Source organism: Aptenodytes patagonicus, chromosome 20 (assembly GCF_965638725.1).
Source record: "Aptenodytes patagonicus chromosome 20, bAptPat1.pri.cur, whole genome shotgun sequence".
Classification (NCBI taxonomy): Eukaryota; Metazoa; Chordata; class Aves; order Sphenisciformes; family Spheniscidae; genus Aptenodytes; species Aptenodytes patagonicus.
The window spans coordinates 8,783,312-8,795,916 of NC_134968.1; the positions used below are offsets into that span (position 1 = coordinate 8,783,312).

General features: G+C 47.4%; 1 pseudogene; it reads right to left on the bottom strand.

Moving 5' to 3' along the window:
- Nucleotides 1–8,604: 8,604 nt before the first annotated feature.
- The window catches only part of LOC143169233 (von Willebrand factor A domain-containing protein 5A-like), a 106,102-nt pseudogene continuing 102,101 nt past the window's right edge, over nt 8,605–12,605 (bottom strand).

Genomic DNA, 12,605 nt, shown 5'->3' on the forward strand with positions numbered 1-12,605 from the left:
GAGGAAATGGCCTCAAGCTGCGCCAGGGGAGGTTTAGATTGGACATGAGGAAAAATTTCTTTCCTGAAAGAGTGGTGAAACATTGGAACAGGCTGCCCAGGGAAGTGGTTGAGTCCCCATCCCTGGAGGTATTTAAAAGACGAGTAGATGAGGCCCTTAGGGACATGGTTTAGTGGGTGGTGGTGTTGGGTTGACGGTTGGACTCGATGATCTTAGAGGTCTTTTCCAACCTCAATGATTCTATGATTCTATGATTCTATGGAAGGTCTCAGCCATGCTGGGAGCTGCTGTAGCTGCTTCCCACAGATTCCCAGTCCAGGCCTTACAGTAAGGCACCCTCTAGTCCCCCAGCCCTCCGGACACAGTTGTCTCCAACAGCTCTTTCTGCTTTGGCATGAGAGGAAACAAACTTTGGGCATCCGTTCAGAACGGGTAGTAAACTGGGCATTGCATGAAGTCTTCTATTTACTCCTCCCCTGGTCTCACCTCAGCTGTCATCATGGACCTTTCACTGATTACTACCAGACCTGCTTTGCTCCTGCTTCAGATTCCTTCCAGTGAATCCCCTGTTCAGGGCAGGGTGGGCAGGGTATTCCCCAGTTTCATCAGGGAGACTCGCAGGCCAGCGCAGTGCAACTTCATTACATCAGGCTTGCAGGCTTTCTGGGGATTTTGGATCCAAGATCAGCACCACAGGGAGTGGTCCCAGGCATGGATGCATCCCTGGCCTTACAATGCCGCTACCTGGTCCCAGCATCGTGGGAGAATTCACCTGGGCATATTACCAGAATATGGGTGGAATAATGGTCCAGGCCCCACTGAGGTTATGGACATCACCGGTCTGCCAGTCAGTCAGTCAGAGAGACTGGTTTACACATACTGAGCTGCGTGTGTTTGCCAGTACTTCAGCTGTGTGTGTTTAATCTGCATTGTCCTTAAAAATAAAGCTCTCCCTCCAAGTCTAAGCTCCTAATATTATTTTAGACACTTCCAACTGAGTTGTCCACCTACACCTGTGCTGCCTTCATAGGGAAAGAGAGAGGAACTGGCATCTCAGCAGGAGAGGATCTGGATCACAGGAATCACACTGGAAATAATAATTTGTCCATTTTTCATTCTGAAGAGATATGAGGAAAAAACATCTTGGAGATGATAGTTAAAAATCAATCTGTCTGATCAAAGCCATGAACAAACTGACAGATATTTGAAGGTGGCCCAGCCATGAGTGGGAGCTGGACCTTCGGAGGTCTGTTCTATCCATGGTTTGAAGCCATCATTCCAGTTTAAGTGTCCTGTACCCTCACCTTCTACACATTGCCCAAGAGCAGAGAGCAACAGTATTGCAGAAGAGGCGGGCTTTACAGTTTCTTCCAATTAAACATCTTGTTCATTTGTGGTTAAGCTCAAGATTGGTGAGGATGATTAGGGAGAGGAGCATTTTGTAGTATGGGTGAGGTCAAAAGTTTATGGTAAGGTCTGTCTTCAGTCACAGATGTTATCTGCATGATTTCTAGCTACTGAAGTCAAATTTAGATGAGGGAACTGAGGAAGTGACACTTTCAGCTTTCTTTAGTGTTTGCTCCTTTGTCAGTACCCTTTAATCTGTGCTGCAAAAAGACAGTGTTTCCACCAGCAAATGAAAAGGAGAAGAAATCACATACGAGCACCTTGTGTCTCTTTAGAACGGGCAATCTGACTTGGCTCGTGGAGAGTACTTTTCTTCCCAAATGCCCTTTCTTTCCTGAAAGTTGAAATCAAGTGTAAGGTTTCAAGCAATCCACAGAATTTTAGTTGTTCTTTAGTGAAATACATCAACGCAGGTGAATGAGGACTGAATGAGGACTGATGGACAGCTCTGGTCCAAGGCTGAACTCAACTAATGGAATAAAAAAAAGGAGAAATTCCTGCACATAGCCAGCCTGTTATGTAACTAAATAACTCATCTATTACTGTGCCAGGCTCACCAGTCAGAAAGTCTCTAATTTTGGATCCTTGAGAAGTACAGGCATAAACACAAACCAATCCTTCCAGTTGGCATGAACTAAGAAGTTCTTAGATTGTGTTCCAAAGATGATATTGTAATCATGATATTGTAAACTGTAAAGATGATATTGTAAACTCTAACAATATGGGTGGAACAAAGAAATAAAGCCTATTCATTTTTTGTAATACCTAGTGTGGACAACAGACGAAGGCTGGGATAGGAATAATTCCCAAGGGGAAAGGGAGGATTTCCCATAAAGATTTTCAGAAGGGTTAGTTTGTGCTTTTTCTCATTTTCTCATATTCATTGCCCTCCCACCCCCTCCACCACTCCCGAGAAGGTGCTAAGCGTTGCAAACTATGCAGGCTTCTGTAAAACCCATATTCACATTAAGAAGAGAGGAGAAGAGGTTTCACAATGGTTCCTTTGACCATGAATGAAACACAAAACTTTCATCTCAATGGGATGAAATTTAGCTTCTTTCAGAAAGGAAGGTGGGAAAGGTGGTGGCCTTTGCTTGTTGTGAGGTGCCCACCAAGTTCATTGCTTTCCAGTCCTCTTTGACATCCCGTTTGCTTCTTGTTTAAATTCTCTTCCCTCACCACTGCTGTGGGTGTCACCTCTCAAGTGTGGTGGGAAAAGGAGCCCATCTGCTGTTCATCTTTGAATCCTTCAGGGTACCATTCAGCAGCTACGGAGACATGCTGACCTGAGGCACTTCAGGGCTTTAGATCTGCCCCATGGAGATGGGAATGAGGGCTGGGAGAACCCGTGTGATCAGGATCCCACAGGCTTTCTCCAAGAGCGCTGCAGAGTTCAGCTGCGCCTATGAGGAGAACATGAGCAGTAGGTAGATCCCATTCCTCCAGAGCCAGACTGTGACTACCTCACAATAAGAGCTGACTCTGCCTATCCTGATCATTGTCTGTAATTAACACCTTCAGTTTCGCAGTGAGGTTGACCTCAGCTCTGTGTATAACTAGAAAAGCTAAAAATATTCTTTCTAAACGCCAGCAGTCAACCTGGAACCTTTCCTCCCTGATGTGCAATGTAGAGAAATGGAGATCTGGAGAGAATGGTTTCCTTTCTCTAACATTGTGCAAAAACATTGGAGTTATGTGACTGCCATGTGGATGGACCCTTCCTGCCTTGCTGCCCTGGCTCAAATGAGAGCATAAGGCTCCTACGTTGGCCTTGCTTTGTAGTTCTCAGAATTGTAAAGCTGGGTGAGTCACTTATTCCCTCTCTTTGGGTTTGGGCCGAATTGCTTAAGCATGAGCATCTTGTGCCATTTGATGAGACACGGCCACGTGGGAGCTGGCAGGTAAAGGCACAGGAGACCTGTGTCCTACAGGAGCATCCGCTGCCGGCTGTAGAGAATACTTCAGGTCATCCAAAACATTACCAAATGCTTATTTTTAGGTAACTAAGTTGCGTGCCAAAAAGTAGCTGAGAAGAATTCCAGCCCTAGATCCCAGGCAGCATTAGAGTTGGTGAGTTAAATCACCTCTTCCCATTGAACTGGAGAGAAGCTGATCTCCATACAGAATCGCAGATACTGACACTGATAGAAATCACAGAGCTGGGTCTATGCAGAGGCAAGATCAGACTGTTGTAGATCTCAGGCTTTCAGGCCTGAAGGAACTGGAAGCAAACTTACATTCTTCGTCTGACTTCTTTCTGCAGTGCCATGAAAGACTAGCAAGTAGGTCTGCCCTCTGACAGTGACAGGTTCCTTCCTTCCATGACGTCACCTTCCACATCATCCCACTGATGGTGTTAAGGGAGCTGTTGCCTTTAGGTCCAGCCAGCCCTTTCCTTCAGCATCCTGAGTTCCCTGGAGAAAAGAGCTTTATGCAAAGAAAGACAAGATAAAGTGGGAAGAAGCAATGGGGCAGAACCAGGAGAGGTAGTCCCAGTGAATGGAGGGACCAGCGTATCTGTGGAAGAAAAGCTTGGACAATCTAGCGTAAAGGATGTGGCAGGTGTGATCTCAGCTGCAGGGCAGCAGGTGGAACTGGACAGAAAGGAAAACTCCTTTGGGGTGACATTTTGGGAGTTGGGTCCTTGTATGAACTGTAGGCTCTGTCACAGGTCCCTAACATGATTGGCATGGCATTGCTCTGTAGAAGTCTTTCTCTGCACTGCTTCGACAGAGAGTCCCAAGTCAGGAGCTCTGGCAGGGATGTGAAAGTGTTCAATATTTAAGGTGAGAACACAGGCATACAACATTCCTTTTGCCTGCAAGGAATAAAGACTCTGCTGATCAAAAGCAGTGTGCCACTTGAAATAAAGTGTACTTATTTGCTTTAGGACTGCATATGTATTCAGTGAGAAATATTTGTAAGAACAAGGTGTAGGGACAAACCCTACAGGCTCTGAGGAAATGACAGCTGGGTGTCACCTCCCCTGAAGTAGCTGATTCTGAACTAAATTTACTTCATCTGGCTGTCTCTGGGATTGTTTCCCATTGGAACCGAAAGAGCGTAGATGATGAGATCAGAGGAATCTCTCTTCACTGGTGGTTTCTGAAGTTTGGTGAGGTCAGTGCCCTCCTTACAGCAGGTAAAGTGATTTCTTCTTTCACCAGATGATTCTTATTCTGTAAGAAAACCACCAAAAAACTCCAGAAAGTGTTGTATGTCCCCTAGAAGATAAACTGTCTGAAACCTTAAGCAAAATGCAAAGGCAGTAAGGAGAAGATTTAAATTTTTTTTAATGTGTGTTTTTAGATGATTAAGTCCCTCAATCTTCTTTCCTTTCCTCCTTCCTTCCTTCTATTATGGCACTAAAAGGTCAAGTAACCAATAAAGCAGTGGAAGTAATCATCAGTTTACTGCAAGTGAACCCACATCCCCTAAAATTTCTTTCTCAAGGCGTCCAGTAATTTTGTTAACATTTTTTTCACTTTGTTCAACAAGATAGAGTTCTGCTAACTGTGAGGAGGATTTAGAAGTCCAGCTCAGCTGGACAAATATCTGCCACCACATGAGGACAGGAATGTATTCTGAGGCATACAGTATATCCTTCAGAAGACAATTGTGCACAGGATTTTACACACCATCTAAAAAATCCAAGGGCACACAGATAGTCATAGAGGAATATCTTAAAAATAATGTATTTCTAGCACATTATTGTTGTCTACTTAGGCTGCTTTTTTTTTATTGTTTTCTTTTTCAGTGTCTTAAAAAAAAAGTAAATCTAGGGAAGAATGAGGGAAAACCATGACCAATAGCCTGAGACTGAGCACACAGAATCATAGAATCATAGAATAGTTTGGGTTGGAAGGGACCTTTAAAGGTCATCTAGCCCAACCCCCCCTGCAATGCGCAGGGACAATCACGGTCTAAGACTGAGGTCTGGATAATCTGTTGCCTTTTGGCTCACGCCCCTTCAAGCCAAGGGATGCCAACATGAACTTAAAGAAGAAATCCAGACCAAGGCCACTTAAATCAGTACAGGCTTCCAAGGAAGGAAGGAGAAAATGAAGATACCTGCATTCCCATGTAGGTCACACAATAATATGGGAAAAGAAAGTCAGACTGACTGACAGCAGTCTTGAATACTAGTGCCACTTGGGAGTCGCAGAGGAAGCCACGGAGCTGATGGTGTGGCAGAGACACCATGAGGCATCTGACCCTTTCAAGAGCAGTGGCTGAAGGCCAGGTGGGTAATCCAATGCATCTCCAGTAGCACCGTGTCTCTCTGTTAAGGTAACCAAAGCAAATCCCAGTCAATAGTTATTGGAAAGAAAACAGAGCATCAAATACAAACAAAATGTAGGTATCTGATCTAACGGTGATGAATGAACCTCAGCTGCACTGATTTTATCAACAAGATCTCCAGAGACTATGGAAAGAGCCTGGCCAAGCAGATCCCATGGAGATACTGGTATTGCAGACACCTAGGGTGGGACGTAGTCATCTCAGTCTAAGGAAATTGTAACAGGGAGCCTGGAGAGCATCCTCGTTCTAAACGCGTTACCTAGTCAGGTGGCTGAAGGGGGATGTGATGTGTCCTACCTAATGCTAAGAAATAAGCACAGAACACTCAGAACAGTTGAGAAAGTGAACATTTTGCTGCATGGACAGTTAGCGTTATCAGCGATGATCGCCTCAGTGTTCTTGTGTGATTTCGACCTTTGCAGCCACCTTAAGGGCAGCATCTGCCTAGACCTGCTTGACTTGCTTATTCCAAGAGGAGTGTACAAAAAGATTAAGAAGCTGGATGAAACACTACTTCTGAACAGTAGCTGGGTCTTAGCTCTTTCTGCTACTAAGTACAACACTGCTGAAAGTGTGCTTAACCACAGCTTTGCAGTGATAAAGGGAGGGATGTGAGACCCATTGTCAGAACTGGTGCCTTCCTGGGGCAACTGGTTCTTTCACAGAGAAGATGCAGGTGAGAAGCAGATTTTGCGTAAAATAGCAGCTCGGATCCACCATTTCCTTTTTCTTCCAGCCAGCCAGCCAACAAAAGCATCTTTTTCCTTTGCTGTCTTTGAATTTTTCTATCCCATCACCACCCTGCAAGGGCACATCCTGGCCCAGCCACATCCAGCTCAGATGCTCCAATATGAGAAAACCTCCACATTTCAGCCCTCAGGCATGTTACAGCTACAAAGCAAATGCTTCGTCTGAGGTTCAAGAGGACGTAAAGGAGAGAAAGGGTGTGAATAGGCTGGCTGGTGTCTTTACAGTACAGTTTATTTGGACTCCTGCTGCTCTACCCCACCACCCTCACACTGAAACCAGTCCTCCCATGCTTTGAACCTGTGGTCCCCCTGTTTTTCCTTCAGAAACCCCAGGCATCCAGGTTTTGCCTTTCCCCATCCATAGCTCTGATCTCTAGACTTTCCTGCCTTCACAGGTCTGTGGACACCTTCCGCGCCATTGTTGGGTGGGACTTGTGAACTGGGGCAAAGGGGAGGGCTGAGAAAGGCAATGGAGTAGAATGCAGTACCAGCTTGTGAATAGAAAAATTTGAAGAGAGGTTTTTCATAGCTATGGGAAGGATGTGAGGCAAGTGCTGGCTCTGTGTTAGTGGCTAACATGGTCCGTTCTTCTCTGCTCAGGTCTTGTCACCCCTCACCTCACGCAAAGATGATGCTATGTAGCCTTCTGACAAAATGCAGGAAGCTCAGCAAGCTGAGAAGTGGGATGAGAAGAGTCATCTTTGTCTGGGGAATACAATCCCACTCTCCCACCCAAAGTCCCCACAGCCCCTGTGCTAGGAAGTGGATGGGCCTAGTGAATGCTAAAGTCCCTGCAGTGGATGTTCCTGTGGCCCCAGTGACATAGCAGCCGTGGTGGGGAAGGAGGTCAAAGTGACCACTGCAGACTCTGTGGCAGGAGAACTCTGTGGCCATTAAGGCTGCTTTCCATGTTCCTGGTGAGGAGGGGGCGCTGACACGTTGTCACCTATCTCACAGTGTATCCCGTAAAAGAGCCGTTTTTGTTTTTCTCGTTTCGTGTATCTTTATCCAGGCAGGTCGACTCTCTTGCTAATCTCTCCCTCCTCAACATTTGCATTGCCACTGTGCCGGATCTTTTTGGTTAAGGTGACTCACAGCTTCAGAACCTGTACGGAGACAGAGCACTTGTAGAAGAATACAGGAAAGCAGCCTGTGGAGGCCATGTTCATCTTCCACATGGTCATTGGTGCTGCTGACTACTCCTTTCCTGCTCACATGGCACACAGCTAAGACTGCATGTGAGAGCAGAAAGTGCTGGACCTAGAAAAGGATATTATGGAGTGGAATTTCAGTGGAAAGGGATGTTACGGGGTGTAAGAGCAAAGCCAGTGTGGTTCAGGACTGGATGGAAAACCTGGAGGGGGGGATGTGCAAGATTGTGGGCAGCCCTTGGTCCCTTCTGGCCATGTTATTTTTTCCTGTGGCAGGCCCAGGAATTGAGTGGCATTTGACCAGAAATACAGGTTGGTGCTTGGGATGACTGAGAGGAAGGCTTGAGAATTCCTATGATATAGTTGGACATCCTGTAGCCTCTTGTATTCATACCATTGCAATTTTGGATGTTACTTGATTCCAAATTATGGTAGAAGGGAGCCAAGTACTTGGGGTGCAACAGGAGGGCTTCAAAAGGTGGAGATATCTTCCTGCAGCTAAGATGGAGCCTCTGGAGCAGTTTCTGCCCTTGTAGAGTTGTCCTACTCAGATGATCCAATATGAGAAAATCTCCACATTTCAACCCTCAGGCATTTTACAGCTACAAAGCAAATGCTTTTTCTGAGGTTCAAGAGGATGGAAAGGAGGGAAAGGGTGTAAATAGGCTGGCTGGTGTTGAGTCTGTCTAAGGATCCTGAGACGGCTTCAAGCTGGTACTGGAAACCCACATGATCTCCCCTTGGATGCTGTGATGCTTCTGTTTCTGAAAGGCTGGGTAAATCATTTGGAAAGGTGGTTGTATCTACTTGCTGGCTTGACTGGAAGAAGCTGAGGGAGGGGAGGGACAGCATTTGCAGCCAGCAGGGATTGAGATCTACATCGCATGCCCTACCTACAATGGCAGGCTCAGGCTGTCCCAGAGAGTGTCATCTCCCCATTCTCACGCTTGGGTGTTTCATCCTGTTCCCAAGAAGGCTGCACACACAAGCAAGTTTGAATATGCTTTTATTGGTGGCCAGAAAGCAGAGCAGGAGGTAGCACTGTTGGGCAGCAGTGAGAGGAAGGGAATAATGTGAAACTGCGTGTACTTGCGACCTGCGTTTTTACCTTGCCATTGAGACATTCCTTAACGCAGAAGCCTGTGCATATGCCATGAGGGCATCCCTGACTCCATTTCAGCTGCCTCGCTAAGCCTCTGAGCATGAGCAGGTATTTGATGCATTGTGGAAATGGGGCCCTGAGCATTTTAGTCAGAGGAAGGAGAGTCAGGTAGGTCTTGGAGTGCAAACTTCCTCAGCTCTTCACGTATCCAGGGCTCAAAATAGGAGACTCTGGTAAATGCTTTAGGGAAGATGCTGTATTTGAGCCCAAAAGAAACAATGCCGCGAGCCTTCCCATTGCAGACTAATGGGCCACCAGAATCACCCTGTGAGGTAAAAGGAGTGGGAGGGGTCAGACATGTCAGAGCACAGCTCCCCCAGCTCTAAGGAAAAAAGTGGCCTTCTTGCCTCCCTCCGTGTGAAGAACCTCCTCTTTTGACCATCTGCCTCCAGACCCAGCTCCGCAGGGCTTGTAGCTGCCTCACTACTCCTCTAAGCTGATCCGTGAAGCAATTCAGGCCTGGAGCCTGTCTGAGGTTCAGAAACTGCCTTCACAACCCTGAAAAGAAGAATCTAGTCCTACTTTGGACATGTGGGACTATCCAAGCCATCCCACTGTGTCAGGAGGATATGACAGAGGATTTACATGAGATCTGGAGCCTGATGGAGCTGTGGCTAGGCTGGGTAAAATAGCCCCAGATACGTAAAAAGGCACATGATGCTGACAGCTGGGCAACTGCACCCCAGTTCAATCAACACATCAGGTTCAGAGCTCCTGAGAGGAGCCTCAGCACATCATCCTGAAGAATCTAGTTCATTTTAATCCCCTTCATCCCCCACCTGAGAACCAACCTGACCGTCTTGTCCCAACCTCATCCCAAGCTCGAAGCCCAAAACAACACTTACACGGTAAGTTGCTTTTTTGTTATCCTCATCACCAGCGCAGATCATAGACTGCTGCAGATAGTTCCTTTTCAAATACGTCTCACACACTTCCTCACTCTGCACCTTCAGGTCCACTTCCATCAGCACACTAGTCTTATCCTGTGTCATCGACGTCCAGCCCCAGCCAGCCACTGTGCACATAGCTCCCGGTTCCACATGCTTGTTGTGACTGGGCAAGGGGATACAACTCACTTGCTTAGTCAGCTTGGCCCTTGGCTTCAGCTGCCAAGCAGAGAGAACATAGGGTTAGGGCAGGCAAAGGAATGGGAACAAGTTCATGGGGTTGGGGAAGTGAGCAGGGGGAGATCCCTTGGGCAGCAAGGATGTGTGGGGGCATACCTTCAGCAGCACGATGTCATTTTCAAAGGTATCTCCTGAATAGCTGGGGTGGATGACCCAGTGGCCAATGTGGAATGCCTGCTGGCTCGGCTCTTTCTTACTTATGTTGTGGGCTCCCAGGGTCACAGTGATATTCACTTTCCTGCCAGGAAACACCAACATGTTCCAGCTGTACTGACCACAGCCACACGGCCCCCACGTCAGGTGGTTTGAGGGAGGTGGTGGTGGGGTATGCCTCCCTGGAGACTAGTTCTCCGCAAGTTGCCCTCTGTAGCCTGGGTTCCTTCCACAATTCAACCAAGGGTCCCTTACCCCAAGCTGACACAGGTCTGAGGTGTCCCATTCTGAAGACAAGAGGGAAACAGGGAATGGGAGACACCAGCCCCTCTTCTCCAACAGTAGCTCTGACCCATGGTAGGAACGATGGACCAGGAGACCGCTGCCGAAGAATCCTGTCCCAGGCACACAGCCCCTGGCAAACAATTCCTACAACTCACAGGGGATGGCTCGGCTCACAGAGAGCCCTGCTGTGCCTGAAGAGACTACAGAGTACTCTTTCACCCCAGACCAGGACTTGAAGAAAACCCACATACAAGAAAGACAGGGCCTTACGTTTTTCCAGCCACACAGTGAGCTGCTGAGAGCACTGCATCTGGGCGAAGTAGGAACCCTCCACAGTGAGGGCTATCTGACTTATTTCCAATTGATAAATAGGCCATGTAGGGCCTGGAGTGGGGCTTAGCTTCCCGTCCGCCAATGATCCTTCCTGGAAGAGAGATGAGAAGTGTTACTATCACATACGCCACTATTTCCCATCAAGTTTGGAGCTGCATGAGGAGAGAGGGTCATCCTCTGACATCATATGCCAATGATGCCAATAACTCTCCTTCCTTGGGCTGTCCAAAGCATTACTTAAGCACAAGGGAGAGAAAAACAAGCAACACTTCCTGGGGATGACTGACCATACCTGACTCTGGATGTCTGAAATGCTATCAAAGGGCACTATGCTAGTACCTGTAATGCATCACTGCTGTCAGGCACAGTCTGAGCTGAGAGAGATGAGTAGAGCAGAGAGTAGAGATATGAGAAAAGGCAAGGCAGGTACCAGACAGATTTCCTACCCAGTGTCCATTTCTGCCCTTGCATGTCCTCGTCTAAATCCTGTCTCTGTGTACTCACCAGCCCCAGACCCTGGAACAAGGAGAAAAGCACTTGCGAGCAGAAGGAGAAGCAGCATCTTCCACCACTGTCCTGAAGCGCCAAAACAGTTGTTATGGCCAGGCAGGAGACAGGTACAGAATGGCAATCTATATATACGAAGTTTGGAGCTGAAACAGGAAACCTCAGCCTGCTTTCAGCTTGTGTCGTTTGCTGCTTTTTTTCTTACAAAGCCCAGACTGTGGTTTGGTGAGGGGTTTGTGTCACAATCTCTGTTTTTTGTCACCATCTCCTCCAACAGCTGGAGAGATTGGGTCTTGTTCAGAGCACCCAGACTGCTCAGTACCCAGGCAGCAGTGAGAGGAGTGGGATATCTCCAGTTGAATGCACATCTCATTGGAGACCCTTGGCAAGAGCCTCCTTGGATCCTAGATATGGGTTGGGTTGTTTTGTTTCGGGTTTTTCTTTTTCTTTTTTTCCCTGTCCCCTGATAGGAACAGTGAGAGCTCAACAGGGCCAGGCAGAGGTCCTGATTCTTATCCGAGGGGCTGACTGCCATCAGAGGTACCCTCAAGGATATCAGAAATCACCTGTCAGAGTAGCTAAGGCACAGGACCCACTGGAGACTCACAGCCTTGAGTACTAATGTTCTTATCACTATTGAAAAATATGCTGGTTTTCCATCAGAGCTTACTCATTACACTGCATGATAGACTCATGCAGGTGAGCAGGGACCTCAGGAGGTCATTTAGTCCAACCTGATGCTCTAAGCAGGGTCATCTATGAGGTCAAAATTGCTCTGTGCTTTATTCAGTCAGGTCTTGAAAACCTCCATGTATTTGGGAGCCACAAGAAGGGGCAGCTTCCTGAGTGAAAGGGAGTGAGTAGCCAAGAGAGATAACAAGGCAGGCAGAAGCAGTGGCTTTGCCAAAAAGGCCCCGGTCCCTTAGTATTCATGTGATGAGAACAAGGAAAGCCTGGGGATAACAGTCAGGGTAAGGTGAGGGTCCAGATGATCAGACAAGTCCATAGTGATGAGGAAAGTCTGAGGTCAAGCTGGTAAGTCAGTCCATGGGCCCAGGTCCAGATCATCACATTACATGGCCAGGCGCAGGCATGGCTGAGACACAGCTGGAGCTGGAGCTCAGGTGGGGACCTGATCATCCAACCTGTTTTTACCCATCCCATTGTCCACTCACTCAGATCATAATATCCTAATGCAGATAGGAGAATATCCTGGGAGACAATGTGAAAAGCCTTGCTAAAGTCAAGGTAAATGACACTCACTGCTCCCCCCCATCCATAATGCCATATTTAGAGAAGGCGATCATGTTGGTCAGGCCTGGTTTACCCTTGGTAAATGCGTGCTGACTATTCCAACCCCCTTCCTCTCCTTCATATGCTCTCATGTGCCTTACAAGAGGACTTGCTCCATGATTTTTCCAGACTTCTT